The sequence below is a fragment of the Phyllobates terribilis genome, unplaced genomic scaffold, assembly GCF_046119375.1.
Source record: "Phyllobates terribilis strain yellow unplaced genomic scaffold, ASM4611937v1 Scaffold_9__5_contigs__length_417890890, whole genome shotgun sequence".
In the NCBI taxonomy this organism is placed as follows: domain Eukaryota; kingdom Metazoa; phylum Chordata; class Amphibia; order Anura; family Dendrobatidae; genus Phyllobates; species Phyllobates terribilis.
Window position 1 is genome coordinate 73,408,513 of NW_027362769.1, and position 25,562 is coordinate 73,434,074.

At 44.9% G+C, this 25,562-nt stretch overlaps 1 protein-coding gene across 4 annotated transcripts in view; it reads left to right on the plus strand.

Moving 5' to 3' along the window:
* Window positions 1-25,562, plus strand: part of LOC141161593 (uncharacterized) — a 674,484-nt gene that overhangs the window by 113,832 nt on the left and 535,090 nt on the right. The gene's annotated exons all lie outside the window — the stretch shown is intronic.

Below are 25,562 nucleotides of genomic sequence, written 5' to 3' on the forward strand. Positions count from 1 at the left end.
CACAAGAGGTGGTGAGCAAAGATGAGCGAATGTTTTGATATTCTGGTTAGGCGAATAAGCTCGAACATCAAAAAAATATTTGTGTTCGGGCACCTTATCACGAACCCAAACCTGAACAGGGCCCTGCACATACCTGGTTTCTCGCTCTGTCATCTGCGTGACCGCGCAGGAATCAGAGGCTCTGACTGGCTGTAAGATCATGCTGTCAGGTGTCAGCATGATCCCGCAGCTGTGACAGCGACCCGAGGTAAAAAGCTTACCGTGCATCATAGGCACCAGCTGATGGGACTACTATCCCCATCATCTGTCACCTACTGTCACAGTACACAAGCTGTGCAACCACCACTCATGGGAGAAGTATTCTCTCATCAGCCGGCGCTTGCGCAGTGAAAGTAAAAAAAAAGTTAAAATAAATAAATAATTATTTAAAATAAATAATAAACACATTATACTCACCTACCACTTACCTACATCTTGACCCGATGTTCTCGTTCCCTGTAAATAATAAAAAATAAAACACCATATACTCACCTTACAGCTAATCCCTGAAGCCAATGTCCCCTGTAATAAAGATACAATAATAAACCACCATATTCCTCACCTGTCTGCCGCAGTCCATATACCAAGTGTCCCACATTGATGTCACTGGTAGCAGAGCCACATCCTGAGATGTGACCCTCCTATCAGGCAGCCAGCGATACACTAACAGGAGCGCGCTTACTCCCACAGTGTATCGCGAGAATCTGTCGGCACTGAGGTCACCAGAGTTCAAACAGCTGATGATCAGCTAAGCGCTCCGGGACCTGACATACAGCACCGGTGCTGTGAGAGAATTTTCCCACACAACATTGATGCCGTAAGTGAGGTACTGGAGCTCTCAGCTGATCATCAGCTGATTGAACTCCAGTGACCTCAGCCCCAGCAGCACAGCACTATACACTGACAGGAGTGATTATACTCTTGTCATTGTTAAGAGTGCTGTCTTCTACAGCAGTCACATCAGTGATTGATGTGGCTGCTGTAGAAGTGACCCGGATCGCCTTGGGACACTGGGATTACATCAGGTGAGGGATATTGTTGTTTTTTATTTTTCGTTTCTTACAGGAGACGAGGGATTCGGGGACAGGGCGTTAGGTGAGTATACAGTGTTTTTTATTTTTAAATAAATTATAAAGCCATGTGGCATTTTATTTAAATAAAAGACTTTATTCTGGCTGTGTCTTTACTGAAAAAACATCAAAAACCTTACTATGGGGTTAGTAATGGGGGCGTCTTATAGACACTTCACCATTACTATTAGGATCAATAAACCCAAAAACATAATTGCTGGGGACACGTCAATACCTAAGGGTAATAAAAGTATGCACGTGCCATGCCAGCAACATAACTCCAAAATACATATAGAAACAAGAGACAAGGGGAGCTTTTTGATGAAAGTAGAAAAATATTTTATTAAATATTATAATACACCATAAAAATTCATAGAGGGTCCATAAAAGGATTAACAAACGATGTGTTAGGAAAAGAGCAGACACCCCAAAAGAGAGTAGTCAGCCCTGGGTAAGTGATGCAAAATTAAACAATTGTTTTAATAATAAGGCACGACCAACAGTATGCACCTTTAACACCTGCCCAAATAGAGGCTTTTAGAACAAAAGGGGGGAAGCAGACAATGCTGCTATAATGCCTCCACACTAAGTCAAAGCCAAAGAGATGGAAGGTCACAGGTGAAAAAATGTGGGAATGCAGTGTGCTGAGAAGTGCAATATAAGAAACCATAAATAATACAGCACTTACCCAAGGGCTGAGAACCCCCCCAGTGGGGATGAAAGGGTGCAAGGACACCTACCCAATGCGTGTTTCGCGTGGACAATGCGTTGCTTTCCCTGGAGTTCAAACAGATGATCAGCTGAGAGCTCCAGGACTTCACTTATGGTATCAGTGTTGCATGGGAAAATTCTCACACAGCGCCAGTGCCGTAAGTGAGGTCCTGGAGCGCTCAGCTGATCATCAGCAGTTTGAACTCCGGTGACCTCAGTGCTGGCGCTTCTCGCGATACACTGCGGGAGCGAGCGTACTCCTGTCAGTATATCGCTGGCTGCCTGATAGCACAGCCACTTCCGGAGATGTGACCATCCTAACAGTGACATCGATGTGGGACACTCGGTATGTGGACTGCGGTGGACAGGTGAGGAATATGGTGGCTTATTATTTTATCTTTATTGCAGTGGACATTGGCTTCAGGGATTAGCTGTAAGGTGAGTATATGTTTTTTTTTATTTTTTACAGGGGACGAGAACATCGGGGTCAAGGTGTAGGTAAGTGGTAGGTGAGTATAATGTGTTTATTATTTTTATTAAAATAATTATTTATTTTTTTATTTTCTTGCTTTCACTGCGCAAGCGCCGGCTGAAGAGAGATAACTTCTCGCATCAGCGGCGTTTGCGCAGCTTGTGTACTTTGACAGCAGGCACTGGATGATGGGGATAGTAGTCCCATCAGCCGGTGCCTAAGACCCGCGGTAAGCATTTTACCGTGGGTCACTGTCATAGCTGCGGGATCATGCTGACACCTGACAGCGTGATCCTGCAGCACTGTGACTGGCAGTAGAGATCTTACCACCGGTCACAGCCCCTGTTGAAGCCAGGGATGTTCGTGTTCGGGGCCGACTTTTGCCAATTTTTGCGCAAAAAGCTCGGTAACCCGAACACGAATCTGAATGTGCCATATTTTTTGCCAAATTTGTAATTGGCAATAATTTCCCGAACATATTCGCTCATCTCTAATGGTGAGTTCTCCTTCAATGGAAGTCTTCCAAATCTAATATTCTATGATAATAACAATATCAATGAGGAAGCAAAGCTTATAATGGGCAACCAGTGGTGAAACCCTGGGGCTACATTGTTTATGCAACGCCCATGCTGGCAGAAAAGAGCAATTGAAAAGAATCAGGAATAGAAGGAAAGAATATGAAAGAGGAAACAACAATACCCTCCTTCTTTTGATAGGTGAAATTTCCTGATCAGTTTATCACCATAGCTGACACCCAAGATCTTTCTTCCATCGCTTAGCAGCGTGTGTGTAGTAGTCACAAGACGACATCCGAAGCAAGAACACAGAGAACGAACATGTGAGTGGATGCAACACAACTCCTCTTCTTATGAGAGACCTCTGGAACCCTAGAATTTATACAGGTTTATCTGGCACAGCAATAGAAGCAGAGGGAATGAACATGAAACTGGATACAACACCACAGAAGAGGCTGAAAAATTAATTGTAGAATTACTATTAGTTAATATATGTGTTTTTTATTAAATTGCTTAGACGAGAATTTATTTTATAAAGCAAGAAGTTACGTGAAAAATGCTTAGTTATCATGTGATGTCTGAATTTATTGAGCTACACGGCTTTAAGTAATGGCATGAGTCAAGCATGGATAAGTTTAATGGCTAATGTAGACCTAGTCTGAGGTGTACAGCTGAAGTATTGACGTTAGTAGCTGTTACGCTCACGCCCGGAGTGACTGGTGTGAGCGTGGTTAGTGGTCCCACTGGGCCACGAACCGAGGAATTCCTGGAGGGGGGTGACTAGGGGCCTCGCTAGATCCGACCATGAACACACGGTGGCTTAATCGACTCCGTGGTCTGAGGAGGGACGTGGGAGGTGGCCCACCTGCCACTCCAGGTAAGACCCCAGTCACAGCTGTTGACCCACACCGGGGAATGCAGGAACAGGCTGGCACGGCTGGTATGCAGACAGGTGGGTACTGGCAGGCATGGCTAGTATGCAGACAGGCGGGTACTGGCAGGCACAGCTGGTATGCAGACAGGCGGGTACTGGCAGGCACGGCTGGTATGCAGACAGGCATATACTGGCAGGTAGGAGCGCAGGTGGGATAGGGACCAGTACAGACTGGGATACAGGAACAGAGCCACAGGTGTGGTGGACATTCAGAGCAGAATGGCAGCCGTGGAGGACAAGCAGAGAAGAGCAAAACCACAGGTGCGGTGGACAAGCAGAGCAGAGCAAGACTGCAGGTGCGGTGGACAAGCAGAGAAGAGCAAAACCGCAGGTGCGGTGGACAAGCAGAGCAGAGTGAAACCGCAGGTGCGGTGGACAAGCAGAGCAGAGCGAAACCTCAGGTGCGGTGGACAAGCAGAGCAGAGCGAAACCGCAGGTGCGGTGGACAAGCAGAGCAGAGCGAAACCACAGGTGCAGAGGACAAGCAGAGCAGAGCGAAACCACAGGTGCGGTGGACAAGCAGAGCAGAGCGAAACTGCCGGTGCGGAGGACAAGCAAGGCAAAACAGAGCAGAGCGAAACTGCAGAGCAGAAGGTGCAAGGCAGACAGGACAGGGCTCTGTTCACATGGAACAGACTGGGAAACACAGGAAGATAGTTAGAACACAGGAGGTAGATACGGAGGCTGGGAAACAGGACAAGCAGAACCAGATACACACAAGGTACAATGAAGTAGCGAGTGGACACAAAACTCACAAACAGAAGTACAGAGACAACGAGTTGGAGTTAGGTGCAGGTTCAGACACTGTAGGAAAAGGGAAGGTATGGACATAGAGACAAACAGGTAATGGGCTAGGACACAGTTCAGACAGGAACTGAACCGGGAACAAGATACAGGAATGAGCTTGGGAACTCAGCCCCCCGGGTGGCGGAAACAGACTAGAAGTCACATATATAGGTAACGGGCCTGGGTATACAGCCCCCAGGGTGGCGGAACAGACTAGAAGTCACAGATACAGGTAATAGTCCTGGGTACACAGCCCCGAGGGTGACGGAAACAGACAAGATACAGGACAGGACCTGGCAACTCAGTTGCACAGAACACGCTGAAAGAAAGTGTTGCTCAGGCACCTCCTACTGGGTGGAGGGGGTTTAAGTATCCAGTGACTCACAGCAATAGGCTGGGGACCCATTAGGAGTAGGCACACCGTAACTTTAAGAATCAGGCAGTAACCGCGCCGCCGCCCTAAGCAATCAGACAAGAGACATGCACACAGCAAGTACTGGAGCAAAGTGTGCAGCCTGGACTAATAGGTAAGTTGGCGGTCTTGCATGGTGAGAGATGGTAAGCCATGCCAGCACGCCGCCAGGGATGTTACAGTAGCCTTCTTAGGTCAGTGATAAGGTCAGCAAAAACGCTTTCCATAATTATTAGTGAAAAAAATGCATGCATCTGAATATAGACCATGTTTCTAAATGAAAAACATCTACTGAAGTGTTTCTTTGTGAAAAGTAAATCAATCTCAGTTTATCACACCAGAGTGCTTAAATGGAATGCTTTTCTAGCCAAAGACATGTAGCGTTCATACACACTTAATCACTGCCATGGCAACAGGTTTAAAGGGTAGATGAATACTTTTCCTTGGCCACACAAGAGTGGTTAAACTCAGAAAAATTGAAAAAACAAAGTTTTCTGAGCTACATCCATTTTGTCTGCCAGTGCAAAGACTCTAAAATCACAGTGTAAAAGCAATTTCATTGACGTCAACCATAGCTTTTCTAATGATTCTGCGTCTATGTAATCTTAGATGACTGTCTTTAAATTGCCTTGTCTTCTTAATGTCCAAATAAAAGTTTTGTTTTTGTTTTTTAAGAAACAATTCTGAGCTTGTTATTTGCCTGTGTCTTTTCTTTTTGCCTATGTTCTTTTCACTTGAATGGGAAATTTCTGTAATACCAGACACAGCCCATAGCAGAGGCATTTCAGATAAGAAAAACACGTTTGTAATCCTAAGAAAACATTTTAACCCCTTTTTGATGAGACATACATGTAGTCAATGAAATAAAATAATTTAAAAACATTTAAATACAACTGGAATAGTTACATCATTCTTAACCCATGGGACAAAGTAGTACATCCTATGTTGGGTTAACATGTATAAAGCTGGTTCACAGGCTGAACCTGCACATAAATCAGTAGATAACGGCTGTGTTACACAGCCGAAATTTGCCTGTCATAGCAATGACAGGAGTTAGCAGCGATTGATGCCAATAAATGTTGTGATTGCTGATGCACGTTTGATTAGTTCCCATGTGGATGGGTGTAGCTGAGTCCCACTGATTGCTGCCTGTTCTGAGTTTATGGCACTCCTGACATCTAATTTCAAAGGAAAGTAAGTATGATGTGTCTTTCATCTGCTGCACTAAGTTTCCTTGGCAGACCACTGAGTCTATGGTCTTCAATGTTGCCAATGTCAACAATTTTGGAGTGTCTTCCAAAGAGTTTGAATATCACTTCTTGAATCTCCAAACCACTTTGAAAACTTTGCCTGGTAGAGACCTTGATGATGCAGTATAACTGACTTGTGTGTTATTGCTGTACTTAGTCTTTTCATGGTATATGCATGTGACATGAAACGATCTTCCACATCCTCACCTTAGTAGCAGAATTTGTCTTTTCCTCACCCAGTTTAAAGTCTCCCACACAGCTGTTTTAGTTTTAGTTAATGACTGTGTTTTAAACTATGTATAAAAATAATGATCATATCACCTGTTTGGCAAAATTGGTTACTCATACTTCTTTGAAAGCAAATATTGATTTGATATAGATTTTTCATTCATTCATTCATTCACTTTATTCATTTTGTATTTTGTGAATTGATACAAATAATATATTAACACTTTCTGAAAGCATTCTTACTTTGCAGCCTTTTTTCCACCCTTGCCGAAAACTTTTGCACAGTACTGTATAATACACTGTGTTCCAAATTATTATGCAAATAATATTTTCTCAGATTTTCCCAAATTACCTATATGAATTGCAGTCATTGTAATTTTCCAGTCAAATAACTATTAGAGTACAATTGAAAGGTTTTTGTACAAACTGCCTATGATAACAGTATATTTTTTAAAAAATAAAAAACTCAAACTGCACTCAAAATGCATGTTCCAAATTATTATGCACAGCAGAGTTTTCAACCTTTTCATTTTAATAAAGAACAAAAAAATGGTCATTTTTGCAATTATAAGCATTAGCCGGTTATTACAAACTGAAATCAAACAGTTTTCAACTCAAAACTTTATTCCAGGTGATGTTACATTTGCACATAAGACCGCTTGTTCGAAAGGAGCTTCTGAACTCTCTCGTCCAATGAATTTGTCAGGTTTTGGATGGTTTCTGCTTCAGTTGTTTTGCATGAGGACAGAATACCCTCCCAGAGCTGTTGCTTAGATGTGAACTGCCTCCCGCCATCATAGACACTCCTTTTGATGATGCTCCAGAGGTTCTCAATGGGGTTGAGGTCAGGGGAGCATGGGGGCCACACCATAAGTTTGTCCCCTTTTATGCCCATAGCAACCAGAGATGCAGATGTGTTATGTGCAGCATGAGACGGGGCATCAAACCGCTAGAAGTTTCAAATAGACTTCTGATTTTTTAAATCTAATCTGGCCATTAGTACAACAAAAAGGCTGTTTTCGTCATAGTTTAAACTGAGAGTATCTCAAAAGTTTAGGGAATTTTTCTATGACAAACCAAATATGTCCATTTGTACCAATAAAATTTCGAAATCGGTTCTGTCCATTCAAAACAGTTCACAATTTAATGATATCAAACACATTATTATTAATAAGTACTTACCTGTTTTGTTTGAAGGCCTTTGTCTCTTGCACTTTATTTTTTATATGGACTTTTAATTCAATAAAGATGGACTGATTTCCATTATTTTACCTGAAGCTGGAACCTCCTATTTTTTCCATGAGTATTACCGCGATTGGTCAGAACGTTGTTCCTTGAATACTGGAATTATTCCTTCAGTGGTCAGCTGGCGTTTTCTTCATTTTTTCTGAACAGTATTTATTACCTATATTCAGGATAGGTATTAAATGTAATTGGTGGGGCTTCTACTTGTGGGATCCAAATTGATCCTGAAAACAGGGCTTTCGTGTCTCTCATGTGAATGGAGTGGTAATGTGCACTCTTCACCAATTCTTCATTCACTTCTAAGGGTCTATGAGATTGGTATTGCGGCTGCGTCATCATCGCACCATTTCAACGTGATTTACTTTTTCATCTTCTGACTGGTCAACATTGTCGTTTTGAGTCGAGATATTAACTGAAGCTCTTGGGCCCCTATGCAATATTTGTAATGACTTAAAACTATGTTGTGCCATTTGTCATGCCAAGATATTCTTATGTAGCCAATAGGCTATAGTCTTCTCAAGCAAAAGGACCATCATTTGACTGCAAGCTCTGTACCCCCTACAGCTTGGCCCGTGATTTTCAGTGTTTTACTTTTGGCAAAGCAGTAAATCAAACAACCTTTGAAAAGCAAGAACATGTCACAGCAGCCAGAGTAGGGATAAAACTCATTGGTTTCCCAGGCTCGCTTCCTTCTCTAGCTGTCTGGTTGTATTCTTAATACTGCCTGAAATGCCTGTCACTAAGTTTAACAGCAATCCATGGTCTCTTTCTAACATGTCAAACAAACCACAGAACAATTACAGAGTTTCTACATTTGTTGTCTTTCTCTGGCAGAAGGCAGCACTCCGATCACAGCAGGCCTGCAGCTTTTTTTACAGCTTTCTTTGGAAAAATAAAATATTAATTCGTGAGACATCAAGGGCACCCCCAGAGCAGGGAGCCTTGAAGTTTCCCATGTAAATTTTGCTTGCTGCTTCTTTGAAGAGTAATAGGCTTTTGCTTGTCCACATTCTTTAAAGCAGCATTTTTCTGTTTCTAAGACTCACAAAGATCACCTTTCCTTAAAAATTGATTTTCGCTGTGAAAAATCTAAAAATTGAATAGGGGCTTTGCACAGATTCATCCTGTGTGTATTATGTACACGTGTTATATTTAAAGATTAGAAAGTATAACTAATTTCCATTTAAAATGCATTTAGTTGGGACAAGTCAACATTAATTTATAGTTGGGGAATTAGGGGAAATTATAAAACCTAATTAGCGCCCTAGGGGAAAATAAAAAAGGCCTGATGGACGCTTGTGTGTAATTATTGTACATTTCATTAATTTGTATTGATCATTATATATTCTGTATATGAGAAAGCATAACTGCATTTCAAGTTCTGCTGGTCATAATTGGAAAAAATCCGCAGGCTCACTGTGACATTGCAAACAAAGCCAAACTGTAGTAATGCAATGGCAGAGTTAGTTTTCCTATACCAGATTACTTTATAGTGGCTAGTCTAAAGACTGCACTTATGAGATTGCAAGTCTTAGACATGTAATGCTGGGAAATTTCAGCTCTGAAGCTCGCAAATTACCAATACTGCTCTGAATAATAACCCAGATTCAGAATTAGAACCTGATAAGCAATGCAATTTGATTTCATTTACTAATGGCTTATTGCACAGATAGTGGTGTCCTATTGTTAGGATATGGCATTACTTTCTTGTTGATGGGGATTTTAAGGTACGTTCTCAAATTCTTAAATTGCTTTAACTAGTTAGACAGAATGAAAATAAGCAAGTTTGCAATTTATTTGCTTTTTCTATCTGCTGTCATTTTACTGTAATGAAAGCTTTTGTCTTATAGTGTAGAGTTTGTTTCCATGGAGTCGGGCTTTTAAGCTATGTGCCCATGATGCAGAAATGCTCCAGATTTTTCCTGAGCGTTTCTGCAACTCCCTGGCAGAAAAAACACATGCGGATTTTACATTCGTTTTTTCTGCCAGGGACAAGCGGAAGTGAAGCGTTTTTAGCATTCGATTTTAGCATCACTTGAAAAAGTGCTTTAAAGTTGGTTACACAATATAAATCCATGCAACCGGAATGGATTTATATTGTTTGACCAACATAATGTAAAAAAAAAAGAATTACCACGTAAAATCCATGACCGCTGACATCATGGAAGGTCCTTTTACATTACCGGTAACCGCCACGGAGCCAGCAGCAATGCCGGGAGCAGAGCGGGGGCCATCAGAAGGTGAGTATAAGGTTATTTTTTATTTTAATTATTTTTTACTTACAGGGACTATGGTACCTGGGTCTGAAGGAGAGTCTCCTCTTCTCCAGACCCAGGTACCATCCGCGCATTAATCGCATAAGATTCGCATGACTACATGTATTTATACACTCAGGCCAGAGAGCTAATTAGCCAGAGGGAGGTAGCCGCTGGATCCTAGAGACAGCCAGCCTCTAAGAATATGTCTGTAATGCCAAATGTAGAGATCTCCTGCAACCTATTGCAGTGCGACTATCTGTCACCTGAATGTGTTACAGCAGAAGTTTTGCTGAGCTTTATAACTCTGCTAATACTACAGTTTTACTCTTCACCATATTTTTCACTGAAGGAGTAAGGAAACTTCACTGCTCTTAGCTGCTCAAGATAACTTGAGAATACCCCTTTAACTGGCAAGATGTCCACTCATCCCAATATTGATGGGGCCATAACTCTCCATTAGCACTGCATCTTTTTCAAAGTTATTACTTTTATCATTGTTGCCAGGGTTTACTGTCTGTACAGTGAGCAGCACAACCCTATACTCTTGAATTGAGTTCTGCTGTAGTTTCCTGCTCAGTGGCTGGCCAAGATCAGCTCTATGCATGAAAAACTTTGATAGCAATGCAACACTAAGGCATCACCACAGCTCTTTAATCCAATGATCAGAGGTTGTCCAAATGATCAGTGACTGCATATTTTCAAGATGTGTCGATACAGTCTGTAATTACAATTGTATGATGAAGCTGGAATGGTGCCCAAAAATGGACATTTACTTCTTGCTGGCTACCTGAGATATAATAGTGTTAACTGTGGCCTCATTCATTTGACATCATTGTGATACAACAATTGATACTAGTACTTAATTTTTTAAGCCTTCATCTGTCAGAAGATTGTTTAACATGAGTAGAGATGAGCGTTGTTCTACTCGAACTGTTCGCCAATCTCAAATTCGAGCTGTTTTGGGCGGTGTTCGAGCCGGTCGGCGAACACGAACAATTTGAGAAAAATTCGGCTGTTCGAGGTTATGTTCGATAACTGTTCGTGCACCAAAATCATAACTGGATTTTTTCTCAGTAATGATGAAAATTAATGTTAATACGCAGTTTGAGTGTACAGCGGGGCGGGGGGAGGGGCAGGGGATGGATCTCTGCAGGAACAATGAAGATCTCCATTTTTTTTTCTCTTTCCCGCATTTGCAGTGGGGAGGTGCAATCTGTCAGCCTATCAGCAGCGCACACACGGAGCGAAGTGCTTTTTTTCACACAAGCAAGGGCATGTGTGATTGGCAGTGTATGTCACATGTCCTTGCCCTATAAGACCAAGCCATTTTCCCCGTCGCCACCATTTTCTCACTGCTGCAGCTGCGTGTTAGACGGCACCGCTGTTGCTGTGTGCGCTATACCTTGTTAATTTCAAGCCAATTTTCGCACAAATATACAGATAGCTTGGGAGTAGGGAATAGTTGTGATTGCAGTCCTTTTAAGGACTAGGTTACAGCATTTCCTACGACTTTTATCAGGCAGGTCTGTGCTCTTAAATAGATAGATTGTGGGAGTAAAGACTAATTGTAATTGGAGTCCTTTTCAGGACTAGGTTACAACAGTTCCTATCAGTTTTTGCCAGGCAGGTCTGTGCCAGTGCTGTGCAAGTTTTTTTCACAGCATTTGGCTGAATCTAGCAAAGCTAATCCTTTTTGGCCTATTGCAGAGTGTGTTAGTCAGTGGAGTAGCCTATCTGTGTTGCAAGATATACCACCTGTGTATAGAATACCAATTTTTTTACTGCACCTAGTGAAGTAAAATCTTTTGGGCATAGCATCATTCTATTAGTCCATCTATACTGACCTCCATCAGGTTGCAAACTGAATATAATTTTTTTCTGCATCTAGCTCTGAAAAAATATTTGGGCTTCTAGCAGTGTGTGGGACTTGGTCTATTAGTCCATCTATACTGACCTCCATCAGGTTGCAAATTAAAAATAATTTTTTTCTTCATTTAGCTCTGAAAAAATATTTGGGCTTCTAGCAGTGTGTGGGACTTGTTCTATTAGTCCTTCTATACTGACCTCCAGCAGGTTGCAAATTGAATATAATTTTTTTCTGCATCTAGCTCTGAAAAAATATTTGGGCTTCTAGCGGTGTGTGGGACTTGGTCTATTAGTCCATCTATACTGACCTCCATCAGGTTGCAAATTAAAAATAATTTTTTTCTGCATCTAGCTCTGAAAAAATATTTGGGCTTCTAGCAGTGTGTGGGACTTGGTCTATTAGTCCATCTATACTGACCTCCATCAGGTTGCAAATTAAAAATAATTTTTTTCTTCATTTATCTCTGAAAAAAAATTTGGGCTTCTAGCAGCGTGTGGGACTTGTTCTATTAGTCCATCTATACTGACCTCAATCAGGTTGCAAATTAAAAATAATTTTTTTCTGCATCTAGCTCTGAAAAAATATTTGGGCTTCTAGCAGTGTGTGGGACTTGGTCTATTAGTCCATCTATACTGACCTCCATCAGGTTGCAAATTAAAAATAATTTTTTTCTGCATCTAGCTCTGAAAAAATATTTGGGCTTCTAGCAGTGTGTGGGACTTGGTCTATTAGTCCATCTATACTGACCTCCATCAGGTTGCAAATTAAATAAAAAAAATTTCTGCATCTAGCTCTGAAAAAATATTTGGGCTTCTAGCGGTGTGTGGGACTTGGTCTATTAGTCCATCTATACTGACCTCCATCAGGTTGCAAATTAAAAATAATTTTTTTCTGCATCTAGCTCTGAAAAAATATTTGGGCTTCTAGCAGTGTGTGGGACTTGGTCTATTAGTCCATCTATACTGACCTCCATCAGGTTGCAAATTAAAAATAATTTTTTTCTTCATTTAGCTCTGAAAAAATATTTGGGCTTCTAGCAGTGTGTGGGACTTGTTCTATTAGTCCTTCTATACTGACGTCCAGCAGGTTGCAAATTGAATATAATTTTTTTCTGCATCTAGCTCTGAAAAAATATTTGGGCTTCTAGCGGTGTGTGGGACTTGGTCTATTAGTCCATCTATACTGACCTCCATCAGGTTGCAAATTAAAAATAATTTTTTTCTGCATCTAGCTCTGAAAAAATATTTGGGCTTCTAGCAGTGTGTGGGACTTGGTCTATTAGTCCATCTATACTGACCTCCATCAGGTTGCAAATTGAATAAAAAAATTTTCTGCATCTAGCTCTGAAAAAATATTTGGGCTTCTAGCGGTGTGTGGGACTTGTTCTATTAATCCATCTATACAGACCTCCATCAGGTTGCAAATTAAAAATAATTTTTTTCTGCATCTAACCCAGCCAATAGTTTTGGCCTAATACCACAGTTTGGCCACTCAGCTCTGCTCGGTTACCATCCATTGTTTTTTTGTGCAAACAACTCCAGAGTTGTGAATTAGTTAACCACCAAAATGAGTGGAAAAAGGCCTGCTGCTGGTGGAAAGGGGAATAGGCGTGTTGGGAAGGGGAAAAAAGGTTGTGTCCGTGGGGTAGGTGCAGAAGAAAGACCATCTTCCAGCCAAACTAAAATGTCTACTTCTTTTAGCGGACAATGTGATAAGATCCCTTTCTTACGGCCACGCCAATCGCTACAAATTCCAGATGAGGCACAAAAACAGCAGGTGCTTCAACGGATATCAAGTGCTCCTTTAAGTGGGCTCTCCTCCACATCAACTTCAACATCACAAATACTCCAGTCCTCAAAGGTGTCACCCAAATCGCACTTGCTTCCTCACAGCTCCCAAATCTCCAGCTGCCCGTCTGAGTATGAGGTAGAACAGATGGTTGAGTCTGCAGAGCTGTTTACTCATACTATAGCCTGGGAATCAGAGGTCGACTCCAGCGCTTCTGTGAATCCAGACGAGGAAATGATCTGCACTGATGCCCAGAATCTTTATGAGTCGGATCCAGGACCAGACGCAGAAGGTTCTGACCATAATGTAGACCCTCATTCCCAAACTGTAACTCCTGTTGGTGGAGACAATGAGGAAGACGATGATAAGACTCAAATACCTGATTGGAGCGACAACTTTAGTTTTTTGTCAGGGCAGGAACAGGTTGGCTCTGAGGACGACGGGTGTGATAACGCACAGGGTGATGATGATGAGGTCGGAGATCCCACTTACTGTCAACCCACAGTCAGCCAAGAGATGAGGTCAGCAGAGGAGGTGGAGGAAGATGCTAGTGACGACGAGGTCAGGTTGCGCCTTCCTGGACAGAGACGTAGTACTGGAAGCACGTCAACAACTGCATCCTCAAACACAACTCTGCCTCTCACCACAAGTCGTGGTGGCTCTTCAGGTCGCATGGGTGCTAAGCCTTGCATAGCCTGGGCATTTTTTCAGATCGATAAAGATGACCCAACTCGTGTTATCTGTAACATTTGTCAGCAAAAGCTAAGTAGAGGCCAAAAAATACATAGTTTGAGTACTTCATGCATGAACCGGCACATGGACATGAAGCATAAGTTGCAGTGGGAAGCTCAGTGTGCTACAATGCGGTCTAGCCGGCCGGGCCAACCACCGTCTGCCATATCTTGTGCATCCGCGGCCTCTTCATCCTCTGTGACTGGGGGGACAGCAGTCACACCTGTTTTGGGGCGCAGACCTGCCACCTCTTTACCCGCAACAGCCAGCGTGATTGGCAGGTCATCATTTTCTTTGGAGGTGGTAACACCAGCTGGTCTTGAGCGCTGTCCGACATCGATAGCACCACCTTTGGATCAAGGCAACCTAACATGTCCGCCTGCATCTTCCTCACAGACCGGCAGTTTGCCGGGGACACCCTTATCAACCCCGTCTAAGCACAATAGCCAGCCCTCGGTCCCTCAGATGTGGACAAGTAAAAGACCATTTCCTCCTAGCCATGAGAAAGCTAAGAGGTTGAATTTCACCATCTGCAAGCTCTTGGCTACAGAAATGCTGCCTTTCTGCCTGGTGGACACAGAGGATTTTCGAGACCTTATGTCCGTCGCAGTGCCCCAGTACCAGATGCCCAGTCGGCACTACTTCTCAAAGAAAGGTGTGCCTGCGCTCCACCAGCATGTCGCACACAACATCACCGCTTCTTTGAGAAACTCTGTGTGTGACAGGGTGCATTTCACCACAGACACTTGGACGAGTAGGCATGGACAGGGGCGTTACATGTCGCTGACTGGGCACTGGGTAACTATGGTGACAGCAGGACAAGGGGCTGCTGTCCAAGTCTTGCCGTCCCCACGAGTTGTGCGTCAATCCTCTTTATGTCATTTTTCCTCCACTGCTTCTGCCTCCTCAACCTCCTCTCGGTCTTCCACCTGCACCCAAAGCCTGTCTGGTCATGCCACAAGCTTTCTAACTGCGCAGAAGGGATCCTGCACACCTCCTTACTATGCTGGCAGTAGGGCTCAACGTCATCAGGCGGTTTTTACATTGAAATGTCTGGGAAATGTGAGTCACACAGCTGAGGAGTTGTGGTCAGCTCTGGAGAACCAATTTCATGAATGGTTGTCTCCACTGGACCTGAAACCAGGGAAGGCCGTGTGCGACAATGCTGCAAACCTGGGTGCGGCCCTTCGCCGGGGCAATGTCACACACGTGCCTTGTATGGCTCACGTGTTGAACCTGGTTGTCCAGCAATTTTTAGCCCACTATCCCAGACTAGATGGCCTTCTGCAAAGGGCACGGTCGCTGTGTGCTCACTTCCGCCGTTCGCATCCCGCAGCTCAGCGACTTACATCTCTACAGAAGTCGTTGGGCCTGCCACTTCACCGGCTAAAATGCGATGTGCCTACCCGGTGGAATTCAACTCTGCACATGTTGCAGCGACTGTGGCAGCACCGACAAGCCCTGGTGCAATACGTTCTGACGTATAGCCTGGGCCAACGAGATTCAGAGGTGGGGCAAATCACGCTGGAGGAGTGGTCTCAGATCAGGGACCTATGCACCCTTCTGCACAGTTTTGAAATGGCGACGAAGATGTTTAGTGCTGACGATGCCATTATCAGCATGACTATTCCGGTGATTTACATGCTGGAGCACATGTTAAACAGAATTCGGAGTCAGGTGGTGGCACAAGAGGAGGTGGAGGAAGTAGAGGAGGAGGAGTTGTATGCGGAAGGGCTAACATCTGCAAGGTCCAGACGGTCGGCAGCACCAAGGCGGCAGGCATGTGAGGGTGGGGGAGATGATTTTACCAGGGCGCATGGTAGCAGCCAAACTAGTGAGGAAGGTGCAGGAGCCCAGGAGGAAGTGGAGGACGAACTGATGGAAGACTCATCAGATGAGGGAGACCTTGATCACATTTCTGTTGTGCGAGGTTGGGGGGAGAGGACAGAGGAAGGAAGCATGATTGTTACCTCGCCACCAACACAACAGGGACTTGGTGCTCCTGGATGCGCAACACACATGAGTGCCTTCTTGCTGCACTACCTGCAACATGACCCTCGAATTGTGAGAATTAGAAATAATCCTGACTACTGGGTTGCCACACTGTTAGATCCCCGGTACAAAAGTAAATTTGCAGAAATTATTCCTGCCATAGAAAGGGATGCACGCATGCAGGAGTATCAGCAGAGACTGTTGCAGAATCTTACATGTGCTTTTCCACAAAATACCAGTGGTGCACGTAGTGAATCTCACAGTTCCAACTTGCCAACCGTGGGACCGTCAAGTGTTCAGCACTCAAACCGTAACAGAACCACAGTATCTGCTGGTAACATCAATTTTGCGGAATCATTTCACCACTTTTTTAGCCCATCCTTTGCAAGGCCACAGGAGACAAGAAGTCTGACACATAGTCAACGCCTAGAGACGATGGTACAGGAGTATCTCCAAGTAAACATTGAAGCCACGACTGTGTCACTGGACCCTTGCTCTTTTTGGGCTTCCAATCTGGATAAATGGCCGGAGCTAGCCACTTACGCCTTGGAGATCTTGTCATGCCCCGCAGCCAGCGTTCTGTCTGAACGTGTGTTCAGCGCTGCTGGTGGTGTGCTGACAGATAAGCGCACGCGGCTCTCCACTGATAATGTAGACAGACTCACGTTCATAAAGATGAACAAATCATGGATCCGAAACGACTTTTCTACCCCTGTGTCATCCTGGGGAGAGTAAAAGCTTGATGATTGGTTAAAATCACCCTACCAACCGTTTTAAGCTTTCAAATTACTAATCATGTTTATCTGTATCTTGACTGGAAAATAATTTGGGCTTTGTAGCAGTGTGCAGCACTGATCCTATTAGGCCATCTATAATAAGCTTCACCAGATTTAAAATTAAAAATAATTTTTAGCTGCATCTAGCCCGGAAAATAATTTTGGGGCTCCGAGATGCGCAAGACACATAAGTGCCTTCTTGCTGCACTACCTGCAGCATGACCCTCATATTGTCAGAATTCGAAGTAATCATGACTACTGGGTTGCCACACTCTTAGATCCCCCAAACTTTTCGATCAACCTTTTCATTTTAATAAAGACCAAAAAAATGGTCATTTTTGAAATTATAAGCATTAGCAGGTTGTTAGAAACTGAAATCAAACAGTTTTCAACTCAAAACTTTATTCTAGGTGATGTTACATTTTCACATAGGACCCCTTGTTCGAAAGGAGCTTCTGAACTCTCTCGTCCATTGAATTTGTCAGGTTTTGGATGGTTTCTGCTTCAATTGTTTTGCATGAGGACAGAATACCCTCCCAGAGCTGTTGCTTAGATGTGAACTGCCTCCCGCCATCATAGACACTCCTTTTAATGATGCTCCAAAGGTTCTGAATGGGGTAGAGGTCAGGGGAGCAAGGGGGTCACACCATAAGTTTGTCCCCTTTTATGCCCATATCAGCCAGAGATGCAGATGTTTTATGTGCAGCATGAGATGGTGCATTATCATGCAGAAAAATGATCTTGCTGTGAAATACACGGTTCTTCTTCTTGAACCATGGCAGGAAGTGCTGTTTGAGAAAATCCACATACATTATGGAGTTCATCTTTAGCGCCTTCAGGGATCCTAAAGGGGCCGACAATCTCTCTCCCCATGATTCCAGCCCAAAACATTACTCCACCTCCTCCTTGTTGGCGCTGTAGCCGTGTTTGCGTGGGGTGTCCATCAACCAGCCATCCTCCACTCCATTCATCTGGACCATCGAGCGCTGCACGGCACTCATCCGTGAACAAAACAGTTTTGAAATCAGTCTTCATGTAATGTTTGGCCCACTGGAGCCGTTTCTGCTTGTGTGAAGTGGATAGAGGAGGTCGACAGGATGGCGTATGCACAGCTGCAAACCTCTGAAGGACCCTGCATCTTGTTGTTCGGGGGACGTTGGAGGCACAAGCAGCTTCAAAAACTTGTCTGCTGCTATGACAAGGCTTTTTTGCCGCTGCTCTTTCAACCTGACGTAATTGCCTGTAGGAAAGAGTCCTCAATTTGCCCTTATCAGCACGCACACGTGTGTACTGTGAATCAGCTACATACTTCTTGATTGCCAAGACACTTCATCCTGATCATCGCACAATGTTGATTGTAGTCATGCCTTGACCTAAACACTCCACAATTTGTTGCTTCTCAGCAGCCGACACATCCTTTTTCTTTCCCATTTTGGCAGAAAATGTAGGCTGCTTAATAATGTGAGAGAGCCTTCTTAAGTAGTCTTGCCTTTCATTGGACACACCTGCCAAACTAATTAGCACAGGTGTCTGCAATTGCTTACAGTGATATAAAGAGCCCTGACACACATCACCATCAATGAGTTTAACTGACAAACAAACAAATTCTTCCCTTATCACTCCTAAACACTTTTTGCATAATAATTTGGAACGCGGTGTACATGTGCTTTTCCACAAAACACCAGTGGTTCACGTAGTGAATCTTACAGTTCTAACTTGCCAACCGTGGTCTGTATGGAATTGTTCAATAAAGGGCCAAAAATTAAGATAACATAGATGGGAGAGGTCTCTATGAATAGGAATTCCTAAGTATTTGATACCCTGTGAGGGCCAGGCAAAGGGAAAGTTGGACTGGATGGAATCCTATATGGATTTAGGGAGGGAGACATCGAGGGCCTCAGACTTCGCTGCATTGATTTTAAAATTTTACCATGTAACAAAGTGATCTATTTCAGCCATAACAGCAGGGATGGATATATGTGATTGAGTGATATATACTAGGACATCATCAGCAAATAGAGAGCACTTGTACTCGGTGCCTCCCACCTCAATCCACCTAATATTGGGGTTATGGCGAATTGATGAGAGCAGGTGCTCCGTCACTAGGATGTATAAGAGAGGGGACAGAGGACATCCCTGCCTTGTCCCATTGGTGATTGTGAAAGGTGATGAAAATGTTCTGACGCACCCCCTGGGCCTTGGGACACCCGGAGCCGGACCCTTTTTGGTGGATGCTGGTGGTTGTAGTCTTCGTGGCGGCGATCCGGTTCCGTGGCTCAGGGCGGTCAAACCAGTGGCGGAACTATTTATGTGGTTTTGATGTTTAAATGTCCGACTACGCCACCCGTGGATTGCGGTCAGAGTGAACCGCCGCTACAGGGCAGACCGCTAAGGCTGGTGTTGTGGGTGCAGCAGAGCGTAGCATAACTCCCCACGGGAGGAGTATAGCCTCAGGGCAGTGTATGCGGAGGATGGGGGTGATGGTGCAGGGCAGCAGCAGTAACGACACGGAGTCAGTGATGCAGTTCAGGGCCTTTACTCACAGTTCTTATTATCCAGACCACGTCTGCAGGTAACGGCTGCCCACGTCGTACTGTGCTCACCAGGTGAGGGGCTCAGACAACTCCCAGATAACTTTGGAGCGCTTCACAGGACCCCCTTTGTGTGTCCTTTGTCTGGCCTTTCTTACCAACACTTCTGTCCGGCTGCCTCGGGCCTCCTCTTGGTAAACTTGGCGCCAGTTTCCCTGACCCTATGTGGTGCCTTCCTAGCGGGTGGAGCAAGGGGCTGCGCCACATAAAATGTCAGAGCCTCCGGTTTCTAGCTGAGGGTCGTTTCCTGCCTCCACTAGTTCGGGGACCGGTCTCCCCCTTTGGCCTGACCCCTCCACGCAGGTGGATTCGGGCGTGCGGTGGCGACTCGCCCGTCCGCACCCCTGGGATCCCTTCATTCCTCGTTCCTGGAGCCTTCTCCGCTCCTCTTCCTTCCTTCTCCCTCTTGCAGGCCTGGGCCTCTGTTACTAGGCCCGCCTCCGGAGCAGAGCTCATGCAGAGCCCCTGCTCCCTGCCACTTCTGCTCAGACTTCTCTGCACTGAACTAAGATGGTGCCCACCTTTTATACTCCCTTCTCAATGCACCCAGGAACTGCTTCCTCCCTGCTCCTGCACTGCAGGGTTCCCCTTCCTCAGTGTTCCCTCCCCCCACTCCAGCCAGGGACAGGGACTGTCGTGCCCATCTCAGGGGCATATTGGTCGGCCTGCCCCACGGCAATGTGGTGTAATGCATGCAGGTGTCGGGTCCTGATCCACACTCCATCCTTATCTGAGAGTGAGATATCACACCTCTGGGTGAGGTGCAATACGTCTGTAACAACCGAGCCCTCGGTGCTACAGTTCCATTTATCTTCAGCCTAGGTGACGTATTGTGATACAGGGCCGTGATTTTGGCTATTAAAGGGTCCCCTAGACCCCTACCCCAAGCTTTTTAAGAGAATCATATATGGCGTGCCAGGAGACTCTATGGAATGCTTTCTCAGCATCCAACGAGAGTATCTACTTACAAATTTTTAACTGCATCTAGCCCAGGAAATACTTTGTGCCTAGTAGCAGTGTCTGCTAGTCAGCGGATTATCCCGGCTGTTAAGCAAGCTACACCACCTGTAGTTTGGACACTTAATTTTTTCAAAGGAAATGCTTCGGGACCACGGGATACTTAGTGAAGAGCATCAGGAGGCACCCCAAGGCATAGGGGCTGGGACTGGCACTAGGATGCCTTGCGGTGGACAGCCGAGCTCGATCCTTATAAAAGCTTTTTAACTGCAGCAGCTTTAGTGGACGCTACTGGAGCTGGAATTACGCGGCTGCTGGCATGAGACTTGCCCTCCAATAGATCCTTGTAAATGGATTTAAAGTGTATTCATTCAAATTAGAGGGACAATTTAAATTAAAAAGCTTAGAGCTGCCTCCACCACAGGGGGGCTCTCTCGACCCACCAGCGGACAGGCACCAGTATTGGGAGAGGGGGGCTGGCCGTCAGGGTTCACCGCGGCTCTGGCACAAACCCGGCGACACGGAGGTGGCACGGGCAGGAGCGGACTGGCCGTCTCGGCTTCTCACTTTTTGGATTTTAGAAGGGCATGACATGCCTATATCTGTGTCTCCCCCTCCTTTTACTCCTCCACCTCTTTTCTTTTCGCATGACTATATGTACTTGTCACTTTTCCATGTGTTAGTTGTGTCTTCTGAGCAGTTTGTCAGCTTTTGGACACCTTTGAAGGTGTTTTCTATGTGTTTCTATGTGTTTTTGTTTGCCTGCCATTGGTTTTAACGGTGTTCGAAGGTGTTCGACGAACAGTTCGACGAACAGTTCGGCGAACACACGGGTGTTCGACGAACCGAACCGAACTCGAACACTACGGGGGTGGCTCAACACTAAACATGAGTCATTTTTGAAATGTGCTGGGCTTTTTATGAAGATAACCATAATGAATGTTCCTGTATGGATGTCTGTGGAAGAAATATTCAGCTCCCATTGTTCTTCTGTGTTCTTAATCTACATGTATTATTGTTTTTTTTCCAAGTATAGCAATTAATATGCTTAGAATTTGCAGGAGAACTTATGATTGCAAAGCTTAACTGTTCGGCAGAATATTTCAGTTGGTAACTAAGCATGTGTCTTCAAGCCTTAGCAGAGGAAATATATGAGCACACTGTTCGCTCATTTCAAAATGAAACTTCAAAGACATTGGTAGTTCTCGGGGGACAGTCTCCAATTTTCAGCGTAAACACGCAATCTAGCCTGGATTTCACTTGTCTTATTTGCAAATCTATAGACAGTTAATGAAGATATGAATCTATTAAAGGTTTCATTATTTTTATGAGATGAAAGTCAAAGCAATGGTTTATATCAGAACTGTCCTGCTCCAAATGGTGGGTAATGTTCTGATCTAAACCTAGTGTAAAAAATGACGAAACTTTCCTAGTGTATCTCTCACCAATAAATATCCTCAGTTTTCTGTTTCAGTTACATTTTACTAAAGAATTCTCAGTTTTAACATGGATAACTGCTGTAAAATATCTATAAGGCTGTGTGCCCGCTATGCGTTTTTCAAGCATTTTTGCCAAGGAATTTCCGCAGCGAAAACGCTTAAAAAACGCTTGGTAATACGTGCCCCATGGTCCTCAATGATAATCCGCATGTGGAATTTCCGCTGCCTATAATCATTGTGGAAAAATCCGCAGCATGTCCATTATTTTTGCGGAAACGCGGCGTAATTGCCGCCATTGACTTACATTGAATCGCATAATATCGGCATGACTACATGTGCACATGCGGATATTAAGCGATTCAATGTGCGGATGGTACCCGGGTCTGGAGAAGAAGGGGCTCTCATCCAGACCTGGGTACCATAGTACCTGTAAAAAAAAAGAATTTAAAATAAAAAAAACATTATACTCACCTTTTGATGGCCCTCTGTCTTCTCTCCGGTGCGTCCTGGCTCCCCGATGGCTCGCGATGGTGTAAAAGGACCTTCCATGACGTCATTTAGTCATGTGACAGGTGACGCGACCGCTGACGTCGGCAGTCGCGTGAAATGTCATATGACTGATGTCATGGAAGGCCCTTTTACACCACCGCGAGTGGCCCAAGACACCGGATGCACCGGAGAAGGAGACCGGGGGCCATCGGGAGGTGAGTATAATGGTTTTTCTTTTCTTTTTTACCATTTTTATTCTTTTTTTAACTATTAACTTGGTCACACTATATAAATCCATGCCGGTTGCATGGATTTATATATTGTGACCAAGTTGTCAAGCTCTTTTCCAAGTGATGCTAAAATGGCTTGGAAAAGCGCTTGATAACCCGCATGCGAAAATGCATGCAAAAACGTTTGACAAACACTTCTACCTGGCAGGAAAAACACCAGGGAGATGCAGAAAAAATCAGCAGCAATTCTGCATTGTGGGCACATAGCCTAAAACCTCAGATTATTGAGCAATAAAAGTCCTAATGTTTAGTAGTAAACAATAATGTCCATTGTACAGAAAATTCTCAGATAATTCACCATTATATGCATCTATCAATTTCTAATTTATTTGAAAAAAGTTATATACTAAAGAATACATGCTTTCTAGTGATACCCTCGCTATTCTTAGAGAGCCATCAGCCGGCTATGCTTTGTTATCCCCATTACTAAAGAGTGGGTCTCCTATACTGTTATTGCATAAGCAGTGAGTGGCAGGTCTGCCCAATATTTGGATGCACCCCAATACCCCTTTGAAAAAATGGACGCACCCCAATACCACTTTGAAGAGACTTAGAGGAGGGCCTCCTGAAAACAATGTTCCCATTATTAGGAATTGGGTCTCCCATTGTGCTTGCCTATGCAGTGAATGCAAGGGTTGCCAAAAATTTGGAGGCACTCCAATGCCCCTTGGAAGAGACGTGGAGGTCAGAGGGCCTCCTGAAAACAATATTCCCATTATTAGGAAGTGGTCTCCCATAGTGTTAGCCTATGCAGTGAATGCAAGGGTTGCCAAAAATATGGAGGCACTTCAATGCCCCTTTGAAGAGACGTAGAGGGCCTCATGACAAAATGTTCCAATTATTAGGAAGTGGGTCTCCCATAGTATTGGCCTATGCAGTGAATGCTGGGGCTGCTGACGCGCCCCCAGGGCCGTGGGGTACTCGACAGCCGAGCCTCCGCTTGCCGGGGGATATCACGGTGGCTGGCCCGGTCCGTGGCCCAGGGCGGTTACTCAAAAGGGGGAACATGAACACATGGGGGACTTGGGAAAGCTCGTGACGCCACCTGTGGTGTCTGGTGAGGATCACCAGCACTGCAACAGTCCTCTGAGTCAGATGCTAGGGCAGCCCATGATGGGACGGCTCCCCACAGGTGGAGCAGGCCTCAGGGCAGTGCAGCAGAAGAGAGTGGGTCGCGCTGGGCGCTGTAGTGCAGGGGGAACGACTTTACTTTACTCACAGTTGTCTAGACACTTCACAGGTGCACTTTACAGGTAAAGGCCTCCCTCGTCGCGCTGCATTCACCGGGCAGGGGTTCAGTCCTTCCTCAGGCAATTTGGGAATACCTGGCAGAACCCCACTTTCTCGTGTTCCTACTTTAACCGTCTTTACTCTGGTCCTTCTCCCTCCTGCTCTGCGCTGCCCACTCTCAATCCCGCTCGGGTGCTCTGAAGTCCTTCCAGTACGTCGGAATCGGGACCTACTTGACCCTCCTGGGGGATTAGAATGCCACAGCGATCCCTCTGTCTTCTGACAGATGCGGGGCGTACGGGTGCCGTCCTGCACGCGCCGTACCCCCTGGGATCCCCTCCGTAGAATGAAGCCTACTCCCTGCTCCCCTCCGGGGCCTTCTGACCTGGCCCTAACTGTGGAGCAGATCTCCTAATGAGACTCTGCTCCTGGACTGTTCCTCCGAACAGTCCCGAGCTGTTCTTCTGAACAGCTCCCTAGAGCTGACCACTTAGCTAACCTGCCACCCTAAGATGGCTTCCCTATTTATACTCTTACTAAAGTGCTCCCTCTAACTACTTCCTCCACCCACACCCACTACTGGTTCCCCCCTACCTTTGGGTTCCCCCCACTCCAGCCAGGGTCAGGGCTCAGCAAAAACATACATTGCGTCTTGCCCCTCCAGCCGGCCTGGAGTAGTGTAGTGTTGGATGCAGGTGTGTTGGGGTTCCTTGCAGCACTCCCATCTTACCTGAGAGAAGGGAGACACCACACCTCTAGGTGAGGTGCAGTACCTCTGTGGCGACTGAACCCTCAGGGGCGCCACACTGCCAAAAATTGGGAGGCACACCAATGCACCTTGGAAAAGACGTGGAGGAGGGCCTCAAAAAAAATATTCCCATTAGAAAGGAGCAGGTCTCCTATACTTGTAATGCCCATGTACTAAGTGTATGGGCTGACAAACATTTACCCCTGAGGGGGTATACATGAACATACAGTATAAAAAAAAAAAATTAAGGGCATCATAAACACCCTTTAAAAAAATTATGTGGGTGTTGCATCACAGACCACGGTCACCCTGGTGATATGACGGTGGAGGATGAGGATGAGGAGAAGAAGGAGCACAAGAGCAAATAGCCAAAATCAGGAAGAGTATACCCATGTGTGGGTGTGAAAAGGTGCATAGCAATATACCTCTCAAAAAAAGACAATGGATTTGAGTTTATGTTACGCTGCTATCATTCGGTGGTGTTGAGAAGTCTGGCCCAATCCAGCCCTTGTTCATTTTTATAAGAGTGGCGGATGCACTTATCAGTTATAATTCCACCAGCGGCACTAAAAACCCGCTCTGATAAAACGCTAGTGGCAGGGCAGGCAGAACCTCCAAGGCGTAGAGAGCCAGTTCATTCCATGTGTCCAGCTTGGATACCCAATAATTATAAGGCAAAGAGGAATCATGGAGGACATTGGTACGGTCAGCAAGGTACTCCCCCAGAATCTTACCAAACTTTG